Genomic DNA, 23,791 nt, shown 5'->3' with positions numbered 1-23,791 from the left:
TCGCACTATAAATGCATCTGTTCTTGACCTGGACATCAATATAATTAACAATAAATTTAATGTCAGTATTTTCGACAAAACGGACAAATTTGGTTTTGAAGTAGTAAAATACCCGTCAATCTATAGTAACATACCAGATACATGTACCACGCTACATGTACATAGTGTTTTCTATTCACAGGCATTACGATTTTTGACAATATGTACTAATAAAGAACTATTTCTTTCTCAAATAAAATCTCTTTAGTTTAATGCACTGCCAAAGACGGCACACAATTAAGCATTTAAAGAAATTTAAAAACTTCCATTTCTTCAACATACCAAGTTTGACATTTCTTATAAGTATATAACTGACTACATATTGGATAATGATACAAGTCAAATTTTATATTAAATTTTCTGTAGTTACCTAACCCTGTCTGATTTATCCCCCTTATTGTTATGCCTTTATAAATACACTTACATAGTACGATTTCTTCAGCATACATGTACCTTTTTTGCATTTCTTGTGTGGGATATTATATTAATATATTATAAATTGTACAATTACTTAACTTAATAATTCCGATTAGTCGCTAAAACTTATAGTTTATTAAGCTTTTAACGTTATTTTATCTGGATTATCGCCCTTTTGTGATTTTTTATCACCTTCTAAGTTATGACGTCATTCCTAAAATAACGTCATGCCACTCAGTCAGCAGACGGCTGTCTTTCAAGACAGTCTACATTCCCTATTCGCTTCTTTGTATTCAGTTTTGTTTTTGTGACCGATGGAACATGTACCCTACATCATGTATTTGATATATCTCGATTCCACTGAATACTGAAACGTTTCTTGACTGATTTAGATTTAGACTATTTTTTTATACATTTCACCAATGTGGTTACTTGTTTAATTGAATTTTATTTCTTGTAGCATATAGCAGACCATGACTCATGCTGGCATTACACAATGGTTTCTTTGGGTTGTATTCCTGATTGTTTTCAAATTTGAGTGAAGTCTGTGTCACTACAGACCCAGGACTGTACACCCAAAGGATGGTTGAGTTCGAATTTCGTAAAAATCGGACCGAAACTGACGGACACAATGGCCGCCCTTCGATCGCAAATAGTGTCAAAATATTGTGTATCAGGGTTGTGGACCCTCTGGAGGTTACAATTTTCATCTGATTTTGATGAAACTTGAAATGCATGTTTATAACCCACAGGTCTCGGTTCCTTTAGATATTTGCGCATATCGGACCATAACTTCCTGAATTATGGCCCCTGATTGTACGAAAAATCGCGTTTTTAGCTTGTGGACCTCATAGAGGTCACAATTTTTATCCGATTTAAAAAACCGTTACAAATTGTTACAATATATCACTGTTACACCCTAAGGATGGTTGAATTCGAATTTTGTAAAAATCGGACCAAAACTGACAAAATGGCCGCCCTTCGTTCGCAAATAGTGTTAAAATATAGTGTATCAGGGTTGTGGACCCTCTGGAGGTCACAATTCTCATCTGATTTTGATGAAACTTGAAATGCATGTTTATAACCCACAGATCTTGATCACTTTTGATATTCGCGCATATCGGACCATAATGTCATGAATTATGGCCCCTGATTGTACGGAAAATCACATTTTTAGCTTGGGTTCGCTCTAGAGGTTACAATAATAATCTGATTTAAAACACTGTTTGAATATATCACTGTTACACAGTAATGAAGGTTGAGTTCGAAAATCGGACCAAAACTGCCCGACAAAATGGCCGCCCCTTGTACGCAAATAGTGTAAACATCTGGTATGTTAAGGTTGTTGACCCTCTGGAGGTCACAATTTTGATCTGATTTTGATGGAACTTAAAATGCATGTTTTTAGCCAAAGATCTTGGTTGCTTTCGATATTTGAGCATATTGGATCGTAACTTCCTGAATTATGGCCCCCTGATTGTAGGAAAAATCACGTTTTTAGGATGTGAGATTTCTAGATGTCACAATTTTTATCCGATTTAAAAAAATGTTTCAATATATCACTGGTTACACCCTTATGATGGTTGAGTCTGAATTTTGTACAAATCGGACCAAAACTGCCGGACAAAATGGCTGACCCTCCTACGCAAATATTGTAAATATATATCAAGGTTTTGGACCCTCTAGAGAGAGGACACAATTTTGATCCGATTTTGATGAAACTTGAAATACATGTTTGCAACACAAAGATCTTGGTTCCTTTCAATATTCATGCATATCGGGTCGTAAATTCCTAAATTATGGCCCTTAATTGTACGAAAAATCACTTCTTTTTTGATCTTGTTCTCTGTCCATCCCTTACAAAATGTGGCGTATCTTGAATGGCAACCGCTTGTTATCAATGTCAAAAAAAAATTGACCATAAAATGTGTTGTTTTTGTTCAGCGACATAGGGAAGTTGTATGAAGACCAACATCGATGACTTTGCGCTTTTCGTGTTGAGACAAAAACAGAGTTTGTGTCAAGCGTGGTTTGGACATTCAGAAACGTATTAACGACTTATTTATTTCTTGTATTTTGAAAAAATAAAATTATCAGGAAAGGCAAAAATAGCGCTCGTCACTGAAACTTAGTAAACGTATTTTTTCATAGAAAGACCCCTACATGTATATCAAAGGAAATAAATTATATAGCCCAAATTTAAAAATTCCAATAAATAGTTAATGGTTGGAAGGATGTTTCCTGAAAATTTGATGCATATATCTTCAATATGGTGGCTGAGAAATTGTCTTCGGTCACTTTTTTTGCAAATTGTTTAACGTTACAATTGATACAGTCTAAGACTCCTTACCCAAGTTCAAATAGGTTCAAACGCACAATTGTCAACACATATCATAACAGTTTGTATTGGAATAAGTAATTCTATGACAAATAGTGAAGACTGGACCTCTAAAATAGTTACTGAACAGTTTTTCTTTGTGGTTATGCGTTCTACATTTGCATAGCGATGTTACTTGTAATGACGTACATGTATTACGCAAGCCGCCATGACACCGGCTAGTTGAAATTTCGCTTAGAGAAGTTGGGTTTCATCAAATCATATAATTATGCGGTAAGGCTTAACCTTTATTTCAATGGGAATTGATTTATTATATGTTAAGCTATGTGCAGTACTGTTTTGGGTCAGTTTATGTGTAAATTAAGGGAGCTATAGGCCAGTAACCTTTTTGTAGTCATTTGACTAAAAAAACTTGCAAAAAGGAACTCTGTAGGCGTAGAAGTAAGGCGGAAGACATCAGTAGTGGAACCATTTCTAACAATTGTACTGACATCGATCAATTTGGGGTCATAAAAGTGGGATGCGGGGCAGGTCAGTTCATCCCACAACCGTTTCACCCCGGGCTGTTTCATCCCAACCTAATATTTTATTGGGCTGTTTCATCCCCTTGTTATTATAATAGCAGTCAATTAACTGAGTTGTACTTATCGTTAAATAAACTGTTAAACACTTACTTATTGTTAAATAAACAATAATGTATGGAATATATAAGTTTTACTCGTCGATTTTTATTGATTATCGATCGCGACCAATTAGGTCAGTTCACCGATGTTTTTGTAGTAAAGTATCTGTATTGTTAGTTAATTGCCGTTATGATTTTAGATTAGTTCACCGAGTTTTTTCTATGAGCATCGCTCAATTGTAAGTGATGTAATTTTAGTGAAATTGGTGTCGCGAATTGGTGTTATTTCGGAAAATAAGCTAAAGTGTATGCAAAGGAAGAAGTTGGACACTATTCATGTTTAACCGATGTACGGGTGCCCAATCCCATGCTGTTGAAAAGAGTGGCAAATAGATATAGATAAAAGCATCGACCAACAGAACCATCCCCAATATACTATGATTATATTTATGTTTTATAATAAATAAACTATAATTATATTTATTTTATGTTATATAATAAATAAACTATAATGAAATACCACATAATTTATTGGTAGAAAAGTCACTGATTGTTATCAGCCGTAAATGAAATACCACATAATTTATTGGAAGAAAAGTCACTGATTGTTATTAATGTGTGAATAAAATATTAAAAATAAGTAATACCTGTTTTTTAATTTGTAGTGGGATGAAGTGACCCGATATAAGTGGGATGAAACGACCCGTATAAATTTGGGATGAAACAAAACGGATGAAACAGCCTGGGGTGAAACGTTCGTGGGATGAAACGACCTGCTCCCATAAAAGTGCAATAACATTCTTCTTATTCGATTTTGAAAAATTTTTTGGTTGCTTAAATGGGAGGGGGGGGGGGGGTGGAAAACTAGTAAATATTCAATTTTAGTCAGATTCAAAAATTTAAAAAAGTTTTCGAAGTGGATATTTAACCGTATACGGCAAAGTATCTACTTCTGCTATTTTACCGTACATCGTTTCTGATTCAAAATGGCGGAAAGTACAGATAGGCCTATATTCCGCCATTTTGGTAACTCGTCTTTCAAGTTCGGCGCAGATCGAAGCACGATTTTACGGGAAAAACATAAACCACTGACAGTCTTAGTACTTAATTAAAAACCAAAATTCGCAGAAATGCACCCTCGACCAAAATAGAATAATATTCTAAATGCTTTTCTACAATTTACATTTAGGGTATATGTGTGTAATTTCGACCTATGGTCTAATTTCGACCGCTTACAAAAAGCGTGTCTGTAGCGATATGTCGACCGACATTTGCTTTTCCGCCTGGATAATGCGCTTTGTTATTGTTCCGGTCACGTTATTTGTCACATGATATATGCATCCAATCAGAAATCGTTGTCTTTGTTTACCGCGAAGTTTGACGTCTGGCCTATCGTGAAGGAGCATCGCGTACTGTCAAGTTTTTTCAACGCCCACCATCAAGTACAACGACCAATCATACATCAGCAGGTAAATATTAGGGTCTTTTTATTGATTTGTAAGGTTTAGATTATTAAGTGGGATGTAACCTGAATAATTTTTAATCAAAAACAAACATTTAATTCAGTTTTATGACAAAAATGGTCAAGTGGTCGAATTATGACCAACTTACTTTTGGGGGTGGGGGAAATTCGACCGGCCTTCTGATCACGTATTTTATTCATTAAATGTTACTTTTTTTTTTACCGATAATAGATAATTAATAATAACAATAATAATAAATTTATAATTATAGGGCCTAGTGTATTTTGATTGAATAGCCTATATTTGAATATACAGTGTTTGTCAAGTTTTTTCAACGCCCACTATAAAGTACAACGACCAATCATAATTAATATATATCAGCAGGTAAATATTAGGGTCTTTTTATTGATTATACAGTGTCTGGGGAAATAATCGTTATACATGTAGGCTAAAATGTAAAATATTCATTTCTTATTAGTCCACTTTTGAGGAAAATAATCCTTAAATGAATTAGAAAATTATGGACATTTATTAATAATCTATGTGTTAGCTATTAATAAAATTTATATGTAATAGGCAAAGGTTAATAATATTACCTAATAAAGTAATAAACAAGCCAACAGTGAGGCTGATGTCCCCCGCCGAAATTGCAAAATAAATAGATGACACATATTAATTAATCGCACATTTATTTTTTTCACTAAGTTTCATCACTCTCTATCAGATAGAATCAAGATTATCTTGTCCCAAACCATCGACAAATGAAATCGATTAGCTCTGCTTAGCTTCAGCTCGAAATGTTAATTATTGAACTCAGTCAAGACATTCACCTAATGAACATCTACATATACATCAAGTTTAAACATTCACCTAATAGACACCTATGCCAAGTTTGAACATTCTACCTCAATTAGAAGGAGAGTTATTGTGTTCCAAAGTTTCTACCAATCAAATTGCTTATCACTCTGCTTACCCTCAGCAAAAAATGTTCATTATCGAACTTAGTTAAGGTATTCATATAATAAATCTATACACCAAGTTTCATCAATCTCACTTAATTAGAACTAAAGTTATCGTGTCCCAAAGCATCAACCAATCAAATTGCTTATCTCTGCTTACCCTAAGCGGAAAATGCTCATCTTCGAACTCCATCAAGGCATTGACCTAATCAACACATACACCAAGTTTGAACATTCTAGCTCAATTAGGAAGAGAGTTATCGTGCCCCAAAGTATCAACCAATCAAATTGCTTATCTCTGCTAACCCTAAGCGGAAAATGCTCATCTTCGAACTCCATCAAGGCATTGACCTAATAAACACATACACCAAGTTTGAACATTCTAGCTCAATTAAAAGTTATCGTGTCCCAAAGCATCAACCAATCAAATTGCTTATCTCTGCTTACCCTAAGCGGAAAATGCTCATCTTCGAACTCCATCAAGGCATTGACCTAATCAACACATACACCAAGTTTGAACATTCTAGCCCAATTAGGAAGAGAGTTATCGTGTCCCAAAGCATCAACCAATCAAATTGCTTATCTCTGCTTACCCTAAGCGGAAAATGCTCATCTTCGAACTCCATCAAGGCATTGACCTAATAAACACATACACCAAGTTTGAACATTCTAGCTCAATTAGGAAGAGAGTTATTGTGTCCCAAAAAGTGTGACGGACAGACAGACGGACAGACAGACAGACAGACAGACAGACAGACGGACGAACCCATTTTAATAGTCCCCTGCTTTCTTCGAAAGGCGGGGGACAATAAACATTTATTTTACATTTCAGGATGCCCCGCAAATCTAAAAATATTTATATGAGATATGACTCAAAAACTTTAGAAGACGCCGTAAAATCTGTCAGGAATGGCCTATCATACCGAAAGGCTAGCAAAAAATTTAATATACCCAAAACCACAATAATTGACCATGTGTCAGGAAGGATTTGCCCGAATGCTGTGCCGGGTAAACCCACTGCCCTCCCCCGGAAAATTGAAGAGGAAATAGTCAAAAAAGTTTTAGATGCTTCTGAGAAGGGTTTCGGGGTGACAAAAAGACAACTCCTGCTGAAAGTTGCACGTTATGTTAAATTAACAAATACACAAACACCATTTAACAAAGGTATTCCGGGTAATGCCTGGTGGAGGGGGTTTAAAAGCCGCTTCCCAGAGGTAACCTTACAGAAGCCAGAGAAGTTATCCACATCTAGGTCTCGGATGCTAAATAAAGTAGTTGTCCATAAATATTTCCAAGACCTTGGTAAAATAATTTCTGACATCGACCTGAAGGAACATCCAGGCAGAATATGGAATTGTGACGAGACGGGCATGTCGTACGAGCATGACCCGGTCAAGGTAATTGCCAGGAAGGGGACAAAAAATTTACCTGGAAGAACCACAAACAACAGAGAAAACATAACTGTTTTAGGCTGCATAAACGCAGCAGGTGCATGCATGCCACCAATGTTTATAGTGAAAGGCAAAACAAACAGATGTTTGAACGGGTTTGCTACCCTAGACGCACCTAATGGCACTATTTGGACTTACCAGGAGAGGGCCTGGATGAATGATATCCTAGGCCAGGAGTGGTTCAATAATGTGTTTCTTAAACACTGCGGTCCAGATCGGCCTCAATTATTAATTTTAGATTCGCATGGCTCCCACGAAGTAACAGAGTTACTCGTCAAGGCCAGGGCAAATGATATATACATATTGGCCCTACCCCCACATACCACTCACCACCTTCAGCCATATTCGGACCTCTGCAAAACAGTTACAACAGATTATGTACGGAATTCATGGCTGACCATCCAAATCACATAATTGACAAAACAACTTGGCCGAGAATCATTAATGCTGCCTGGAACAAGACCATGACACCAACAAACATATTGAGCTCATTTCGGTCCACGGGCATTTCACCCTTCAATCCCAGCATTTTGTCCGACAAGCTGTATATGCCATCCGAAGTATATAACAAGCCATACACACCAACCAATGCAACAGAATTGACAATAGATAATTTGGAAAATATAAACACAGCTGATCCCCCCATTGTAAACCTGTCTTTCGACAGTGCAATGTCAACCATGATGAATGATTTTATACAAAATGACGAAACAGTTCCAATAACAACAAACGAACAACCAAAGGAATTAAACGCACAATCTCTGTTAAATCATATCATATCTGAGGACGAAACCGAGATACCAACAACGTGGGAAGAAACGCTGTCCAACATATTCAACATACCATCTTGTGGACAATCTGTACCCAAAAAGAATAAATCGAAACAAATTACCTGTCATAGGCTTCTTACGTCCGACCAAGTGTTACAAAATAAAACAGACGCATTAAAAGAAAAGTTGAGAAAAGAAAAAGATGAAAGGAAAGAAAAAAAAATTCTAAAAGAACAGGAAAAAGAGAAAAGAAACCGAGAAAAACAACTAAAATCTAAATGCAAACCCATGTCCAAGTCATTTAATGAAAATGAATGTTTTATTTGTCTTATTGAGTACGACGACGACAGTCCAGATGACGAACCCGACTGGATTGGCTGCGATAAATGTTTTCGCTGGATGCACCAAGATTGTGTCCCAACAACACACGAAAATGATTTCGATCTTGATGTACCATTTTATTGCCATGAATGTTCTCCATAATTATAAATTAGTATCTTGTCAATGACATGAACTGTGTTTATGAATTTCAAAATGAATTTTAACTTATTGATTCCAAGATATTAATCAAATGAAATTTATTGTATATATATTCGTAATTTATTCATTCCCAGATATAGCCTTTTGATTAAATGAACGTAATTCCCAGATGTTGATTATATGAAATGGATTAAATTTGTCCCTAAACGAATTAACTGATGTTGACTTTGATACTTCTGGTTATAACCATTTTATCCCCATTTATGTACCATTTTATTGTCATGAATGTTCTCCATAATTATAAATTAGTATCTTGTCAATGAAATGAACTGTGTTTATGAATTTCAAAATGAATTTTAACTTATTGATTCCAAGATATTAATCTAATGAAATGTGTTTTTTTAATTGTTAAATTATATATTCGTAATTTATTCATTCCCAGATATAGCCTTTTGATTAAATGAACGTAATTCCCAGATGTTGATTATGTGAAATGGATTAAATTTGTCCCTAAACGAATTAACTGATGTTGACTTTGATACTTCTGGTTATAACTTGAGTCATTGTTGGATTGGCCCGATCCCTGCATATTTAGTACGCAATAATATTAACATTTTAATAACCAGTACACGTGGCCTAAGGTTCTATTTATATAACAATTATTGTTTAATTAGGGACAGGATGAAAATTCTTAGAACGGACCTGCAAGTATTATTTTTAAAATATTTATACCAAAACAAACAGCTTGCCATTTATTATGCGTAGTGTTTGAATTTTTATTAATTTGGTCATGTGGTCGAATTTCCCCCCATGTCGGTAAATTACAAATTGGTGGCGGTCGAATTTCCCCCAAACGTGGTTGAATATGCACCAAGGGGGGGGTTACTCCATTTAAATGCCGTTTTCTTGTAAAAGAGGCGAATTTAGTCTGATGTTTCAATTCTAAATCAAGCCTGGATAATCGAGTAATGGCGTTGTTGGCGAAATAAATGACGTCAAATCTAAAGTGGTCGAAATTACACACATATACCCTATTATCTTATTTTCTTTTAAAAATAATTCTCCAGTTTCTACCATAGAAATTCAAGTATTAATTTAGTATGGCTATTTCGTTCCTTTATTAAGAAACGGAAAAAGAAGCAATGTTAGACAAAAAACAAATAGAACTGTTGGGTTAGGGTTATGTCAGACGGCATTGCCAAGGGAAAACTGTTAATTCCAGGTATCAAAGAACTGCGCATGTTAAACGGAAGTGTACGGCAAATTAGTAAATAAAGTAAAGTGCCGTATACGGTTAAATATCCACTGCCAAAAGTTTTTGCATTTGCAAAATAGGAATGACTTACTTACCAGGCCATAAACTTCATAAAGTTAAATTTACGTGTATACTCTACTACACCACTACACCACCTACCACCTCAATTCACCAGAGTAGTATATTACAGAAACGAGTTTACTCCGTCAGGTTGGTAATGGTAGAATCAATAATAATTTCAGCGAAATAAAATGTAAACATCCTCTATTAGAATTTCCCGCCAAATAATGACGTACCTACAAGGGAGATAACTAACATTGGGCTGAAGTCAGCGAATACCTGACAACTCATCCCAAAGACAACTCATTCCAGACAACTCATCCCAAAGACAACTCATTCCAGACAACTCATCCCAATAAAAAGACAACTCATCCCATGAAATGAAATAGAGTTTAACGTCCTACTGTTCTGCTCCTAACATGAGCTAATGAAGACGGGCATACGCCATACAGTGTGCTATGAGGGAAATTTTGCCCGGACAGCGGCACTACGGCCTACTCTTATATCGAATTCCAACTGGCCAAGGGATCTTTTACGTGTACGCCAATGTGTACACGGGGACCTCGGTTTTTCGTCCCATCCGAACGACTAGACAGCTTTCCTTGTCAGCCCCTCCGTCCTGCATCACTGACAAGGGAGAACCACGCCGGAAAATCTGGATGAACTTTCTCGGCCAATGCAGGGATCGAACACCCGACCTCCAGGCTAGCGAGCTAGCGTCTTACCCACTTAGCCACGTGATCCCCCAACTCATCCCAAGTTAGAAGACAGCTCATTCCCAGTCAAAAGACAACTCACCCCAAGTTAGAAGACAACTCATCCCAACTTTAAAAAAACCCAATAATCATTCCAAGTTACAAATAAATACCGCAACAAATATTGATTTTTTTTTTATTTATTAAATTAATCAGTAATATAAAAATTTATTATATCAACAATTTATATAAGAATTTATTAGATCAACAATTTATAAAAATAATAATATTAAATTATTTATTACATCAACAATTTATTAAATAATACATTTTATTATATCATGATCAATTAATACATTTTTATAAATATGTTTTTTCTTTTGTCAGTATGTCATTCAGTAGGTTAGCCATTTTGTAAATTTGTCCTTCAGTTAGGTCCATAAATTCCCCCACATCTCTTTAGTAACTGGTTGGTACTAATAGTCTGGTCTGTGTATGAATGCCACGGTTGAAATAATTTGAATTGCGTTGTTCTTGTCTGTTTTTGCTGGTGCCTTCGTAATTTCCCATCCGATACCATCTTAATTTGGGTTGTTATCCAGTTGTCCAAAATGTAGTCCAATATTGTTGAATTTAATACAATATTGTTGAATTTAAAAAAATAACATTAAAGTCTTACCAGTATTACAAGTTCTGTGCTGCCATCGTTCACATCCGTCGCACTGAACAGCCTCCGGTCTTGGGCGAACAACTGACTCACAAACTATACAGCTATCAGACATTTTGAAAAATGATACTGGAATACTACTACTCAGTTTAATTAATCGATGTTTTGTTAATTAATTGTCTTTGAAGTGCTTCATGATGAAAAAATAAAACAAAACACAACTACCAATCTGTTAAAACAACAAAGTACTAAAACAGTAATACAAAGAGTAATCATCAAATAATTACAACAACAATATCAATTTGATTAAAACAACAATATCAATTTGATTAAAACAACAATACCACTCTTGTTGTAACTGAATAATATGTCCCAATCTTTATTCTGGTCAACAAATTGTACTATTTTACAGTATTCCAATTAATTGATGATACCAATTTCATCTTAACACACCTAATTTAAAAAATTGGAAAAATTCAACTAAATGATTTGAAAAGCCAAACGTAAACCTTTTCAAATGTGACTTGGATTTAAAAATATTTTCGAACCCTCTGGACAAGTAAAATAGTATGTAATGGATAATTTACACAACCGGTAGGACACTTATTTATTTTCTGGAGCTGTCAAGCCAGCAGGGTGTTATTGTCCCTTTAAGATAACAAAATCAGATTGGTTTTGGTCTGAGTGGTCTTCAAAGAAAGCAATTTTATTAAAACAAGCACTTAAATTTGTTGGGATGAGTTGTCTTATAACTTGTCTTATAACTCAACCCATGTTTTAAAGTTGGGATGAGTAGTCTTTTATATTGGGATGAGTTGTCTTTTATATTGGGATGAGTTGTCGTTTCGCTGAGCGGACGTTTTATGACCTTGACCCTCATTGTCGAAAGCTGTCAATCTGTTTCACAGAGATCTTCTAATATCTCTGTAACTTATGATTGTTTCGACACGTGACGTCACATCACGCAGCGTCAGTCATTGGCTCAATAGCGCGTGCATTGTTTACATAAAACGTTACTGATTCGGGCTAAATGGTGAATTTTACTTATTTTAATACCCATTTACACTAAATAGGAAATGATTTTTACCTACAAATAATTCAAACGTCTTTATTTATTTTTCTAATAAATGAAAAAAAATATTTTAGAATTTAATTTGACGGAAGAAAACAGTTAATATTTGGGACTCATTAAGTCGCATCGATGTCATCCTTATCAGTAATTGTAGCGGCCTGGCGAAACTTCACTCTGATCAGTGTGGAAAGCTGCGGTTAACAAAACACAATGTTTAGCCATTGAAGTGAGCTTACAAAATGAAAAACAAACGTCCGCGCTTTGAAACCATTGAAGACACACCATAATTGGAATGAAATGAAACAGTCTTTATCGGGCCCGACTAATCACCGGAATTCATTTACAATCACCGGAAAACACATATAATCACCGGAATTCACTTCGAAAACCCCCGATTCCTCCCACAAAACTAATTTATTTTAAATGTATAATACATTATAATGTAACGAATTACTATTTTGATATCCCCACGGGCCAAATAAAGGCCCTGCGGGTATATTTATTTGAAAGACTACCGGAATTCATTTCATATATATGCATCATGGTTATGATAACGTAGGGCGCGTCGTATTACCCAATATAGGCCGAACTCCAAAATAACACTAAAAAACAATTTACGTCGAGTTACCCAATAACTCCAAAATAACAACCAATAACTTCAAAAATATTGACTGTGGAAACACAAAATAACAATTTAGTATGAGTTTAAGTTAAGAAGCGTCACTGGTTTTTGTTCAAATCGGAGGTTCACGGGAGATAACACGTGTATGTGATTTTTGTTGACAAGAAACTTATGTATACTTTCGTTGCAATTCGTTGTAATGTATTGTAATTAGAGATTGATTAATAGTTTATTAAAACAGTAATTATATGCATGAAACATATTATGGTATATATATAGAGAATCTCCTACCAGTCTTTTTTGATTTTTTGATATCAAAAAAGACGAGTAGGAGATTTTCTTTATCACCCAATCCCTTCTTACATGCACAAATAGATAAATATAATTCTTTGCTGTAGATTTCACTTTTACTGAACATTACTGCGTAGTGATAAATTATATTCTGACAGCAATTCAACCAAAGCAAAGTCCTTTATATTGAACCAGTGTTTCCATCAATGTCAATTGAATAACAATAAATTATATTCTGACAGCAATTCAACCAAAGCAAAGTCCTTTATATTGAACCAGTGTTTCCATCAATGTCAATTGAATAACAATAGTTCATTTTTGATAAAAAAAAAAAAGAAGTTACTTTTAATAAGAAATGAACTGTTCTTTGAAAATAAAGTAGTTCCTTTTCAACTGACCAATCAAATTCATGTAAAGGAGATATTGCAGTAGATTATGAAATATATCACACAAGCGATATCTACTGTAGAAAGTATTATTGTGTGATAAAAGTGCAATAAACAATTTAATACTTGCAAATTGTGTCGATTGTCACTTTCTGTCATCGACATCGTAACTTGATTTGAAATAAATAAATGAAATCAATTTAAATAATAGTTTATGATAGTTTATTATGTGGTGATTGTATGTTATTTGTCACTTTATACAATGACAATATTTACATTTAATATGATTTGTAAATCCGATATTTTGACCAATAAAGGGAGATTCCTCGACATATGTGGAGAAAATCTCGTAACTCGTCAAATTTGAGATGTTTTAAAACAATTACATGTATGTGTAGAACCTATTTGTAATTCATCAAAAAGCCTCTTTTATCAGCATTTTAGTCCTAATTTTAACTTACAATATTATTTGACCAAATCCATACACCGGAATTCACTTACAAACACCGGAATTCACTTAGAGATATCAGAATTCGCCCGTACAATCTTCCTATTTACTTATATTTTCCATTAATATTAATATTGAATTACTTTAAAACACATAAAATCACCGGAATTCGCGTTGAAAACATATAAACACCTGAATCCAATTTCAACATATTTGCAAGTTTTAATAATAGGTTTGTAACGGAATTAAAATTTAACTGCCAAGTGTCTCGTTACCTCGTCAGGTAGCACCTTTGTGCGTAGAATGTTTGTCAGTTAATTTGAATTACTTTACAGACTATTATTTGGTTATATCTTGCCTTTTCTTTTCTTGTGCAACATTTTTAAATATTTGTAAGTTTTAATAATAGGTTTGTAACGGAATTAAAATTAAATGCCAAGTCGGCCCAGTCAATAACTTTCAGATCTGAATTCACAAGCCATTCGGGCCAGTAGATTACAATTTTTTACAAGCCCGGACCCAATTTCACTGGCCCAAAAAATCAGAAGTAGTAATACAACTTTTGTAATAAATTCTTTATTCTCTTGAATACAAATATAATGGATTTTCACGTTAATTTTTCGAATCTCGTTAATGAAGAGCGGACCTGGAAAGCAAGATTCCATGTCATTTCGGACTCAAAAAAATATGGACTTGACGATTTCAGACTCGGGCACGTGACATCTCGGATTCGGAAATAAGTTGAAAGGAAAGGTTGAATACAACTGTCAAATCAATTTATAGTAAGTCAAAAACGATTTTATAACAATAACATGCGGGTAAAATTTACCGCTCAGAATCAAATACAGCACGTGGAGTCGTGGATCACGCACCGTATAGACTTATTAAGAAACGGCAAAATTTCCAATATTGAATGTTTATGAAAAGAATGTTTTAGTTCTTTGTATCTGTAATATGTATATACATGTATAACTAGCGGCTGCCAGGCAGGATACGCCCACATTTTCGAGAGATGGATAGAAAACAAGCTAAATCGAAAGTGATTTTTCATACAATCAAGGGCCATAATTCAGGAAATTACAATTCGATATGCGCAAATATCAAAAGGAACCAAGATCTTTGAGTTATAAACTTACATTTCAAGTTTCAACAAAATCGGATAAAAATTGTGACCTCTATAGGGTCCACAACCTTGATATACCATATTTTTACGCAATTTGAGAACGAGGGGCGACCATTTTGTTTGTCAGTTTTGGGCCGATTTTCACGAAATTCGAACTCAGTCGTCCTTAGGGTGTAACAGTGATATAATAATACGTTTTTTTAAATCGGATAAAAATTATGACTTCTATAGGGTCCACAAGCTAAAAACGCGATTTTTCGTACAATCAGGGGCCATAATTTAGGAAGTTACGGTCCGATATGCGCGAATATTGACAGGAACCGAGATCTTTGGGTTATAAACTTACATTTCAAGTTTCAACAAAATCGGATAAAAATTGTGACCTCTATAGGGTCCACAACCTTGATATACCATATTTTTACGCTATTTGAGAACGAACGGCGGCCATTTTGTCTGTCAGTTTTGGGCCGTTTTTTACGAAATTCGAACTCAACCGTCCGTAGGGTTTAACGGTGATATAATAATATGTTTTTTTAAATCGGATAAAAATTATGACCTCTATAGGGTCCACAAGCTAAAAACGTGATTTTTCGTACAATCAGGGGCCATAATTTAGGAAGTTACGGTCCGATATGCGCGAATATTGACAGGAACCGAGATCTTTGGGTTATAAACTTACAATTCAAGTTTCAACAAAATCGGATAAAATTTGTGACCTCTATAGGGTCCACAACCTTGATATACCATATTTTTACGCTATTTGAGAACGAACGGCGGCCATTTTGTCTGTCAGTTTTGGGCCGTTTTTTTACGAAATTCGAACTCAACCGTTCTTAGGGTTTAACGGTGATATAATAATACGTTTTTTTAAATCGGATAAAAATTATGACCTCTATAGGGTCCACAAGCTAAAAACGTGATTTTTCGTACAATCAGGGGCCATAATTTAGGAAGTTACGGTCCGATATGCGCGAATATTGACAGGAACCGAGATCTTTGGGTTATAAACTTACAATTCAAGTTTCAACAAAATCGGATAAAATTTGTGACCTCTATAGGGTCCACAACCTTGATATACCATATTTTTACGCTATTTGAGAACGAACGGCGGCCATTTTGTCTGTCAGTTTTGGGCCGTTTTTTACGAAATTCGAACTCAACCGTCCTTAGGGTTTAACGGTGATATAGTAATACGTTTTTTTAAATCGGATAAAAATTATGACCTCTATAGGGTCCACAAGCCAAAAAACGCGTTTTTGCGTACAATCAGGGGCCATAATTCAGGAAGTTACGGTCCGATATGCGCCAATATCGAAAGGAACCGAGATCTTTGGGTTATAAACTTACATTTCAAGTTTCAACAAAATCGGATAAAAATTGTGACCTCTATAGGGACCACAACCTTGATATACCATATTTTTACGCTATTTGAGAACGAACGGCGGCCATTTTGTCTGTCAGTTTTGGGCCGTTTTTTACGAAATTCGAACTCAACCCTCCTTAGGGATTAACGGTGATATAATAATACGTTTTTTTTAAATCGGTTAAAAATTATGACCTCTATAGGGTCCACAAGCCAAAAACGCGTTTTTGCGTACAATCAGGGGCCATAATTCAGGAAGTTACGGTCCGATATGCGCGAATATCGAAAGGAACCGAGATCTTTGGGTTATAAACTTACATTTCAAGTTTCAACAAAATCGGATAAAAATTGTATCCTCTACAGTGTTCACAAGCCAAAAACGTGATTTTTCGTACAATCAGGGGCCATAATCCATGAAGTTATGGTCCGATAGATGCCAATATCGAAAGGAACCGAGATCGTAGGGTGATAAACCTATATTTCAAGTTTCATTGAAATCGGATAAAAATTGTGACCTGTAGACTGTTCATAAACAATTGTGGACGGACGGACGGACGGATAGGGGCGACAACAATATACGTCCACATGAAAATGTGGGCGTATAAAAATGCAGTTCATTAATTTATTCGAAATTGGCCAATTCAAAAAACAAAAGAAAATATTAGCACGAAACCCAAATTGTAAAACATTAGTTGCACAGGTAGCTTTTCTTCATACATGTCGCTTCAGTAACTAACTTGTAACTCTAAATTATCAAAGACCAGTCACATCACACATATCCATACATGTAGGTACACAAACACTCTTTACGTACATTGTTCCATATAAATATCAAAATATGAAACCTATGGGAATGCCTAAAAATTCTTGAAAGTCCGCGAATCTGCTTTGCTTCGGCGACACCCAGATTCGTGCAATTCTATAATCCGTATCCACGTAAATTTCTCCAAGTATCATGGTGCCAAACTTCCGTGCTAAATTGAATACTTCGCCGTTGAGGGGTAGAATTCAGATTCTTAAATATCCGTAATAAATCTAATATCAAAACACGACTTGACACCTGTTGTTGCATATTTACATGTACCGCGTGCGGAGGACAGGTAACGCCCCCTGGAATTCCTTTCTCACATCCATGTCTATCTTTACGCTACAAATTATATGTATATAATTTATATTTCCTGACCTAATTATTGATTTTGTCAAATTTTCTAGTAAATTATTTATAGCCTTTATTTATGGACATTGTTTTCAATTTTTTAAATGATTAAATACACTAGACAACGAGCCGTGTGCATTTCCATTCCAGATATTTACTGTGGGGTCGTTATTGTAGAATAAGTAGGTCACATGACTTGGGGATGCGTTATAATTTATTTAGACAGTAATTCATAATGCTATAAACTAGTGTTAAACAGATGAATACAAGCGTGGATGGTGTGAAATTTATTGTTATAAAATTGGCTACTTCCAACTGTGCGAATAACTGTACGACAGTGCGCAATGGAAACAATGCAAATGGCGGCTTTTCGCGGTATTTCCGAGTTTTATTCTTGCATTTAGAAATGAATAATTATTAAATGTACATGGCGTAGACGTAGGTATTGTGGTCTCAAGTAAGTTTACTGAACATAAAATAGTTTTTCTTGCTACCTGTCAGACGTAAAATTCGCCCCTGTCAGACGTAAAATTCGCCCCTGTCAGACGTAAAATTCGCCCCTGTCAGACGTAAAATTCGCCTGTCGGCGACAAGATAGGCGAACATTTCGAGCCACGACTGATGTTTCAATCGAGAACCCCATCGCGGTTTCACGCCAGATCGCATGACCTTGTAAAGGAAAAAGTGTCTTCCACATAATATTTTGAAAAAAAGGCGTATATTTATCTTTCATTCTCGAGTGATTTGGAATAAAAACGGTTGAAAGTTTTAAAATTTTCCACAAGCCAGCCGGACTTGTGCTTTTTAAATTTTTACTGGCCCGATCAAAAATCTACTGGCCACGGGCGTTCGGTCCAGTTTTAATTTAATGTCTCGTTACATCGTCAGTGTAGCGCCTTTGTGCGTAGAATGTTTGGCAGTTAATTTGAATTCCTTCGCACACTATTATTTGGTTATATCTTGCTTTTTCTTTTCTTATGCAACATTTTTTAAATATTTGTAAGTTTTAATAATAGGTTTGTAACGGAATTAAAATTAACTGCCAAGTGTCTCGTTACCTCGTCAGGTAGCGCCTTTGTGTGTAGAATGCTTGACAGTTAATTTGAATTCCTTTACAAACTAATCGTCGGGTAGCGCATTTTTGCGCAAAATTATTGGAAGTAATTTGATTTTCATGTAAAAAAAAATATAGCGGGGACATCTGTAATAACGTTTTGTTGTTGCCACCGCCTGACGATACCCATCGAGGGGTTGAAATAGTTATTTTACACAAAAAAACCCAAGATCATTTAAAATCAGACTGCTGGCCATCTTACATAATAATATGGTATATTTTAATAATTATTTGATTTCGCAACCATAAAGTGGTATTTAATGATTAAAATATTATACAAAGAACGGGCCCGACAAAGAACAGATTTCTTTCCTTATTCATTGCACATTATCGCCGGCTATGATTATCAATCAACGTGTATACACTGCCATCAATAGTAGGCATATAGACTGTTCACCAGTTAATTGTCATTGTAAAAGGTAACCAATCACATACAATCACCCCTCCAACAAACATAATAAACTATGATAACATGAGAATGAGAATTTATATATTTCTAATGTCGATGTCGATGACCGAAAGTGACAATCGGCACAATTTGCAATTATAAATACATAAATATAGCTATAATATTAAATTGTTTATTGCACTATATATACCATAATATGTTTCATGTATATAATTACTGTTTTAATAAACTATTAATCAATCTTTTATTACAATACATTACAACGAATTGCAACGAAAGTATACATTAGTTTCTTGTCAACAAAAATCACATACACGAGTTATCTCCCGTTTACCTCCGATTTGGGCACAAATCAGCGAGGCTTCTTAAATTCAACTAAATTGTTATTTTGTGATTTTGTGTTTCCACAGTCAACATTTTTGACGCGCCATACGTTATCATAATCATGATCGGTGCATATATTTGAAATGAATTCCGGTAGTCTTTCAAATAAATTCACCTAAAGCGCCTTTATCTGGCCTGTGGAGAGATCAAAATATATTATACATTTATAATAAGTGAGTTTTGTGGAAGGAATCAGTGATTTTAGAACTGAATTCCGGTGATTGTAAAATGAATTCCGGTGATTGTATGCTGTCTATGTGTGCTTTCCAAGAAAGTTTAGAATCAAATATCATTCCTAAAAATTTGGCTTCTGATTTAAATTAAATTTTTAAGCCGTTAAGATTTAAGTCTATCTTCCTGTTAGTGTCAGTCGGGTGAAACAGCATTGCTACTGTTTTCCCTTCTGAGATTTTAAAACCCCAGTCGTCTGCCCACTTTGAGATTTGTTTTAGGGTATATTGAAGCGATTTTTTGATTATGCCTATGTTATTTGAAGCTTTCCAGAACGAGCTGTCGTCAGCAAATAGTGCGGATTCAGTGCCTTTTCCCCCGTAGCTAGGAAGGTCATTTATCATTATGTTAAATAGTATTGGGCTGATAACGGATCCTTGCGGCGTTCCGTTTTCCATTTTAAATTTGTCACTTAAGCAGTTACCTACACGTACTCTAATGTGCCTATAGTTTAGAAAGTCTTCTATCCATTTGTACATTCTGCCTTTGATTTTCGCGTTATAGAGTTTGTGTAAGAGACCATCCACCCATACAAGGTCAAAGGCCTTTGTTAAATCGACAAAAATCGCGCAAAGATATTGTTTAGCTGTGAAAGCTTTTGATATGTCATGTTGTAATCTAATGATATGGTCTGCTGTCGACGTTGCAGGTTGATTCTTCCATCGGATTAAGTACTCAAGCTGTCCCTTCTTAACACGCCTTTTTAACACCTTTTCTGTTTCTTGGATCTGTGGCGTTGAAGCTACCATGACATCCGGTTTGACCAAATCTGTATTGGTTTTTATGTCAAGGGTTTGGACACTCTTTGTATATGTGTCCGGAATAGCCATTATACATTTATCCGAACGTCCAAGACAATCTGTTTGACATTCACTAGATTTGGTTGACGATATCTTGCTGGTCTGAATAGCGATGTCGGCCTTTGTAGAAATCGAATTTGTTGATGATACGCTCGATCTTTTTGCAGAAATCATCTCCTTAAAACGCTGGCCTCTTAGAAAATCTCTGTTCTGTTTGCTAGTAGATTTTCTATTCGATATATCTGAATCACGATGAAAACTGCACCACGTTAAAACTATGGAAGTGTTACTACCTTTATGGTCTATCCTCCATTGGTTGGCCTTCGAGTTGATCTTCATTACTTTCATTATTTCCGCCAATTCATCTGGTATCACTATCTGTTCCATATCTGATTTTTCTTTGGGATACTCGCTTGAAAGAGGTTCCGAGATCTTGCCTCACAAAGCACTCCACCAATCTGTAACAGTGTAAACAATATTTCGGTACCTAATCTCCCCAGGAAACTAACCCAATATAAGCCATACGTCTGCCACACAAGCAAAACACTTCTGAATGTTTTGATTCGATTTTGTTCCATTATTGAGTTATCACCTACTTCTGTAATTGTCTACAATACGCCGCTTTTAACTTTGAATTGTAAAACATATCAGAAAATATTACAAGGATGTCAATTTTGCATAATTTCATTACCATGTCAATGCTCCTTGTCTACCCAAGAATTTTATTTGGCCGAAAATCTTGATACATGTGCCCAAAATTCATCCCGTAAACCTTGGTCTTTTGCAACACTTCTTTTCTAACAAAGAACTTCTCGCTATTGCAGGAGATACCACATTTCCTGCTTCCATTAACATAACTAACCTTCCTAAGTTTCGTCTTTATAACCATCATATTTCCACTATCATAGCTAACGATAACAGTGAACACCTGAGTTTGGTTAAAAGCGCGAAGCATGATGAAACAATATTCAAATCTCTGTCAGAATCCATGCTTGACAGTCACATTGAAATGCAAACATCCTTTATGGATACGAAATCAATCCTTACCCTCGTTTCCCTTACCTTGTCAATTATAACAACACTTGGGTGTATGTTCTTATTTTGTAAACTTCGTACAATTACAGCTGCGCTGTTGTTGGCCAAGAAGGTACAGTCCGCATCGTTGACTGATTCCAAATTACCATCATTTTATTATCACGCCAATAATAACATGGTAGAAAATAGTACGGACGATAATGGTCCATGGGATCATTTTGGCATTCTCACTATTCTTATATGTATTATGGTTATAGCTATTGTCGTGTATTTGATTTTAAAACGTCGTAGAAGTAATATACTTTTATTTTAATGCTTGAGCTGACTACAGGTTCTATATGCATTGCTCTTCCTATAATTAACATTCCACTATGTCCCGCTCACTATGATATCATTCACCCTTCTACACTCGATAAACTTTCTGTCACTTATAACCCTCTACCTTATCTTAATATTAACTGTCCAAACTTTCAGGCCATTAACAAACTAACGGCTAACTCGCATCCTATACCAAATAGCTTCCGCATTTACTTCTATCACGCCTTTAAATTGCGATCATTTTTGAAAAAACGATATACAGCGTATTTGTTTATCGCCCACCACGGCTATTTACTTCCCATTGTAAATAATCCCTCGTATAAAAACATTTAAGCGACCTTCATGTGTGAGAATTATAGTACTTTACCCACTATTTTGCATGGTATATAAATGTATTTCTTCTTTTATTCTTATCGTGTATATATGTATGTATGTTTAATATTTAACTTTTGAGGACAAAAGCAAAAACGACATGGAGGAATATTATACCAGTCCAAACTTACGTCATTTTAATTCACATATATTCCTATTAAAATTCTCTTTTAACAGGGTTAGAGATTAAGAATATTATGAGCTTTTCTCGTAATTAAACCCATTGTTAAACCTTAATTTTATAACTTGACAGAGTTACCTTAAGTGATTAAGACAGACAGTTAATCGGCAGGGTAATTGAGTGAAGTCTCTGAGGCAGAACTATTGCTAGATTAAAACAATAGGCTGGCTAATCCAATTAAGGCTGGCAGGTTAATTGGGATTGAGCAGTGACACTTAAATTAATCTGTATGCTGACCAATCGTAGGCCCATATACATTCCATGTCATGGAAACCTCAACTGTATTCTGGGACACACGAATTAGGTATATAAGTTCATGTTGCCTCTGAGGTTCGCATAATATACTTTACCAACGATTAAAACAACTGTCTTCTTGTCATTTAAGTTAATTAAGAAACCCCAGGAAACCCCCAAAATCAGACTTGCACAATAGCTATCGCAGCAGAATTTTCTATAGAATGGTCCCAGCAATTGGAATTGTGATTAGATTATTCAGCAGAGCAGGAATTGTCGTTAGATTATCCACCGCAGCACAACTAGGCCCGGATACACTGACGTTGACGATAGCATCAAACGGAACGGGTTGGGGCTCCAGGACACTAAGGCCGGGACAGGTGATTTATAGTTTTAAATTCCAAAAAAGGTGAACTGACAGAATCCGATTCTAATCTTCCCCATGGAACTAGATACCCATATTCAGAAACGTTACCGGTTTTCTTCTGCTTTACAATCAAGTAACAGTGTGTTTTTTTATTACTTTATACCAACAAATTTTTTTTTAAACATTACCATTACGCGGCATACCTCCGGAACCCTGAATAAATGTTCCAGTTGCAATGCCCCACCCCCTTCTCCCTCTCTTGCGGGCCCTGCTTTATTTCCATCGCAAGGCTTAACCTGGTGTTTGACTACCGCACTGGTACCATTAGAATGGCTTATCAGGAAAAATAAACCCCAACAGACTTGCAGCTAGAGCCAGTGGCAAAACGTAAAATGTCGGGTAGACCAGTTTTCATCTTTTTGAACTCTGTGGTATTGACTTCCTGTCTGACCACATGAACGGGCCCCCCAAAACGTAATTCTTTAAGTGATGCTTTTAGGAGCACTGCCAGGGAGCGCTGTTCGCATTACAGCCAAAATTGTTTTTTTTTTTGTAACACATCTCGAATACACCTAGTTATGTCAAAATATAAATCCTTATGATGATTTTTGGGATTAACCTAGTAGACCGGGAGCCCAGGGGGTCAGCCTAGCTGAAAAGTGTACCAAT

At 35.5% G+C, this 23,791-nt stretch overlaps 1 protein-coding gene and 1 pseudogene across 1 annotated transcript in view; one reads left to right on the top strand and one right to left on the bottom strand.

Annotated features, from left to right (window-relative positions):
• Positions 1–10,100, bottom strand: part of LOC126820670 (DNA repair protein RAD51 homolog 1) — a 75,673-nt gene extending 65,573 nt beyond the window's left edge. Inside the window, exon 1 of the mRNA XM_050548800.2 lies at positions 9,890–10,100. The gene's annotated coding sequence lies outside the window, so the exon portion shown is untranslated. The remainder of the gene's footprint in view (positions 1–9,889) is intronic.
• On the top strand, positions 7,443–8,542 carry LOC130012887 (uncharacterized; annotated as a pseudogene).
• Positions 10,101–23,791: the final 13,691 nt, after the last annotated feature.

The sequence above is a fragment of the Patella vulgata genome, chromosome 5 (genome assembly GCF_932274485.2).
Source record: "Patella vulgata chromosome 5, xgPatVulg1.2, whole genome shotgun sequence".
NCBI lineage: Eukaryota > Metazoa > Mollusca > Gastropoda > Patellidae > Patella > Patella vulgata.
The sequence above is the reverse complement of the archived record's forward strand: the minus strand, read 5'-3'. Positions and strand labels throughout refer to the sequence as shown.